We start from the raw sequence: 4,847 nt of genomic DNA, 5'->3' as shown, positions 1-4,847 counted from the left end.
TTTTTTTTTTTTTTTTTTTTTTTTTTTTTTTTTTTTTTTTGCCTCATATTGGAGGCAGCATGTCTTAAATTGCATTATTTTGCAAAGGGCGAAAATACGTTGCTTCTGTGTGTTGAATATTTCAGTGAGGAAAGATGCCTTTCTCCGTGCCGGAAAGTTTGATGCTGCAGTGTGCTTCCAGGAAAAGTTCCCACTGAAGAACACTTGACCTTTGTCAGAGGGACTGGACCTTTCCGATGCAAATACGCCTGAAAATCAAGCTTACACAAAAGATAGGGCAGGCAGGGAAAAAGCCTATAAAATGTAACTCCTCCTCCTTCCTATAGAATACTTCGCTGGGCTCCTTCCCCAGGATGAGCCAGAGCACACGGGCGGAACTGCTGAAAAGGCACTGAGGTCACTGATCCGTATAGAGAGTACGTGTGGAATACACCAGTGGGAAGTACCGTAGGTGATCTCGGGCAACTAAAGAATACTCATAAAAAGGTTTAAGTGGTACCCTGCATTTTCTGCAGGCTGTGGTCAGGTGAAACGGGTGACCTCGGCAGCAGGAGGGAGCACTCAGCCATGAACATGTTCCGAGTGCAGGTCCATGCAGCAAGCACTAGTTAGGGGCAAAATTGTTGTGCTCTTGGGGAGATTAAAGGGAGTTTTCAGTTTATAGGGTTTTGCAGTTCATCACCAGATGCCTTCTTTGTGCCAAGTAAGGGTCAGGTTTTACCTATTTCTTCATAGCTGCCTGATCTTAAAATACCTGCAGTAGGGATGGCTGGAAGGGCAGACTAACACCAGTCCTTACTGAGCAGGTACCAGACTTCCAGTGGCCTAGCTTAAGGCAGAAGCTGTTGGAAGGACCAGTCTCATAGTGCCCAGTCATCATGGGCCAGCTTTATTCCATGTGAATTTCACTATGTGCTTTGAGATGCCTCACAAGAGAGAAAGGTAAGCAGGCTCCCTAAGGACTGAGTCACTCCCTAGAAATGCTTATTTCTCTTTGTCTGATAAAATACCTTTAAATTAGCCCCCTTACATAGATGTGATTCATCTAGGTTGATAACTTTTTCTTAGAACAGTTATTGCTCCAGAAATAGTTTGTCCTTTTTTGTATTATTTTCTGTTATTCTTAAATTGTATTTTTCCTTCGCTCTTGCTATCTTCCTCTATATTACTTCTATATTCCTCAGCAAAGACCCTTTGAGAATAGCTGTTTCCATCACCCCTAAGCAACCAACAACCAGACTTTTCCTGCCGTCATTTTCCATTTCTGATGCTACTGCTCTGCCTTTTCCACTGCAACTAAGCTAATAAAAGAGTAGGTCATGTGACAAGTGCCTTAAATTCACTCAGTGCAAGGCAAGCTGCAGGCATTCAGTGTCTTGCAAAATCAAGACCATAATATATCCTGTCTATGACCTCCAATAGCACATCCCTTAATTTGCTTTATTTTTCTTTCGCAAATGGAAACATACATATAGATCACATTTTCTCTTGTATCCCAGCACATAGAGGCTCTGAATAGAGAAAAGAAGTGAGCTGGCCAAAATTAAAATATTAACAATTTTGAAACTACAGAAAAGGTTAATTCTAAAGATTCTTAATTAAAAAAAAAAAAAAAAAAAAAAAAAAAAAAAAAACCCCTGGAATTTTATCTGAAAACTTTAAGTATTGTCCTTTTTTTTTTTTTTTCCCCCTCCATTTTGGCCATATTTAAAGTATTTCTCTTCCCACCCTTTTTAAAATAAAAAAGCACAGAAAATCACAGGGAAAAATGTGGAGGAAGAGGATTAAAAAAGCTCTGGAAACCAATCATATTAATTCATTTCATCAAAATCGACCCTATTTCTGTATGCTTCCTTTTCAAAGCAAGGTTCAGTCTCCATAAAAATGAATTCAATAATTTAACAATTTCTAACCAGTACTTTGCTACATTAAAATGAAATTCACCGAACATTAACAGCATTTCAAGAAAATAATTTTTCAATGAATTTTTGAAACATATATCAAAATGCCCTCATCATGAAGGAGATGGTTTACACATCTCTTTCCTGAACTGAGTAGATTTAGAAAGTGGGCACTACAAAAAGCGCACATAGCAAGTCAGCCTGAAGGTAGAGTAGGTCAAAGAACAAGATTTTGGTCATGTTCTACCCGAGCCACAGATGGGGCTTATTATGACAATAAAATTTTTCCAGTAATTTGAGATCTTACATGTAAACACATGAAAGATTTGTTTTAAATATAAATAACTTGGTAGGAGAAAAAAAAATTGTCATCTATAAGCAGATTTATCAAACCATTTAAAGAGTATAATGAAGAAATATGTGTTTTCCAATATGTCATCTTACCTAAGTCATGAGGGGAAAAATGGAGCCACTAATGCAGTTAGATGCAACATACTGATGGCACAGTGTAATTTATTTATTGTGCACGTGCACTTTTCCCTCAATAAAACAGTAGGGGTGTCTGACTAAATCCATTATGTAAATCTCAGCATCTTTTCACTTGCACTTGCAAACTATTTTTTTTTCATGCTTTTATAGTCATTTTTGCCTAAACTTCATACAATTAAAATCCAAGCACCCTGCAATTCTATAAGCACTACAATTAGGCACCTGATTTGAAATAAAACACAAATAAGACACAAAGATGTGTGTGTAGGTGTTTGCTATCAGAGATGCTAAGTCACATTCAGAATGAAACTGTTTAAAACCAGCAATAGGTCAGGGCATTCTGGAACAAAAATGGAACACGGGGATAAAATGAAACAAAATAAATACTAGATGATGAGTAAGGAAATAACTGTATTAAGATCAATGTTATTATTTGACTTTCTCTAGAGTGGTTTAAGACTCCAGACAGCTCTTGTTGCTGTCTTTGACTTACAGTTACCTTGTCCTCAGCATCCTGCTCTGGGTATTCCTTCAGGACAGCTGTGCACATAGGATCAAATTTCCAAGACAGATTGTCTTATTTAGCTGTGTTGTAGCTAAAGAGATGAAAAATATGTTTGAAAGTACACATAACTAGGAATATATGTTCACATCCATTCCTCTTCAGCAGTGTTTATGTAGGTGCATATAGTTGTGCATGTCCTTGAAGATTTTGAAAACAGCTAACTATAACTTTGTCAAAAGGACCTAAATGACACCTAAATCAAAAGCAAATAAATTCAAAGTCTAGGCCCCATTTTCAGAATCAATTTAGAAACAATCCAAACACTTTAAGAGCATCAGAACAACTGCAGGTGTTCAGAATAAGCATCTTTATAGGTACATAGTATGCCTCTAGAGTGACTTAATGTGGAAGCCAAAGGAATAGTATCAGTTAGTGTTAGGCTCCCGGAGTCCTGAAATATTTTCTTCAACTCTGAGTTAATCTTTGAAGTCATTCACTGACCACAGAGCTGTGACTTAACAAGGTCCCATATGACAGCTGAGACTTAGCACTGATGCCATGCACAGTCTTTCCCTGCAAGTGGTTGGTAAAACTTCTCAGTTTAAATCTCAGTGGAAGCCACATGGAGGTTGAGGATTCACCTCAGATGTCCTGTAACTAGGTGAGTTATGGGAATGCAGTCATGTGTCTGAGTGTAATGGTGATCTTTACTTAAGCATACTTGTAGAAAATGTCAGAATTCTTGAACTAGAAAGTCCCACTATATCTGAAACAAGGGAACTGGAGAACGGAGCTCTGTTGGAAATCGGTCTGCAACTTCAGACTCTGACTAGCTGAAAAATTGGCTTCTGAGAGCAAACTAGTCATCTCTTTTATTCATCATCATAGGTCTCTAACAACATTAGGATAAATAGCCTCACAGTAGACAAGGGATAGCATCAGACCCTAATCAGAGAAATTTTTCAGTATGACAAGCCTACTCACAGAATCATAAAAAATAAAACTGGAAGGGATTTTAGGAGATCACCTAGTTTATCTATCCCCCATCCTGATGGATGTTTGTCTGACTGGTATTTTAAAACCTCCAGCTGCAGATACTCCACAGCTTCTCAGTCTGTCTCAGAGCTTCAGTATCCATGCAGTATATTTTTCTGAATGTCTGGCTGTTGTGGTTTAACCCCAGTCAGCAACTAAGCACCACACAGCCACTCACTCATTCCCCTGCCACAGTGGGATGAGGGAGAGAATCGGAAAGGTAAAAGTGAGAAAACTCATAGGTTGAGATAAAGACCATTTAATAGGTAAAGCAAAAGCAAAGCAAAACAAGGAATTCATTCACCACTTCCCATCTGCAGGCAGGAGCTCAGCCATCTCCAGGAAGGTATGGCTCCATCACACACAACAGTTACTTGGCAACACAAACACCATCACTCCAAATGTCCCCCCCTTGCTTCTTCTTTCCAAAGCTTTACATGCTGAGCATGACATCATATCATACGGATTATTACAGAATCACAGAATTATCAAGGTTGGAAAGGACCTTGAAGATCATCTAGTCCAACCATTCACCTAATACTGACAGTTCGCAACTACACCAGACCCCTCAGAGCTATGTCAACCCAACTCTTAAACATCTCCAGGAATGGGGACTCCACCACCTCCCTGGGCAGCCCATTCCAACACCCAACAACCTGTTCTGTAAAGAAATACTTCCTAATATCCAGTCTAAACCTTTCCTGGTGCAACTTGAGGCCATTACCTCTTGTCCTATCACTTATTACTTGGTTAAAGAGACTCATCCCCAGCTCTCTGCAACCTCCTTTCAGGGAGCTGTAGAGGGCGATGAGGTCTCCCCTCAGCCTCCTCTTCTCCAGACTAAACACCCCCAGTTCCCTCAGCCGCTCCCCGTACGACCTGTGCTCCAGACCCTGCACCAGCTCCGTTGCCCTTCT

The sequence above is a fragment of the Athene cunicularia genome (genome assembly GCF_003259725.1).
Source record: "Athene cunicularia isolate RWA chromosome 3 unlocalized genomic scaffold, athCun1 chr3_part1, whole genome shotgun sequence".
Lineage (NCBI taxonomy): Eukaryota > Metazoa > Chordata > Aves > Strigiformes > Strigidae > Athene > Athene cunicularia.
The sequence above is the reverse complement of the archived record's forward strand: the minus strand, read 5'-3'. Positions refer to the sequence as shown.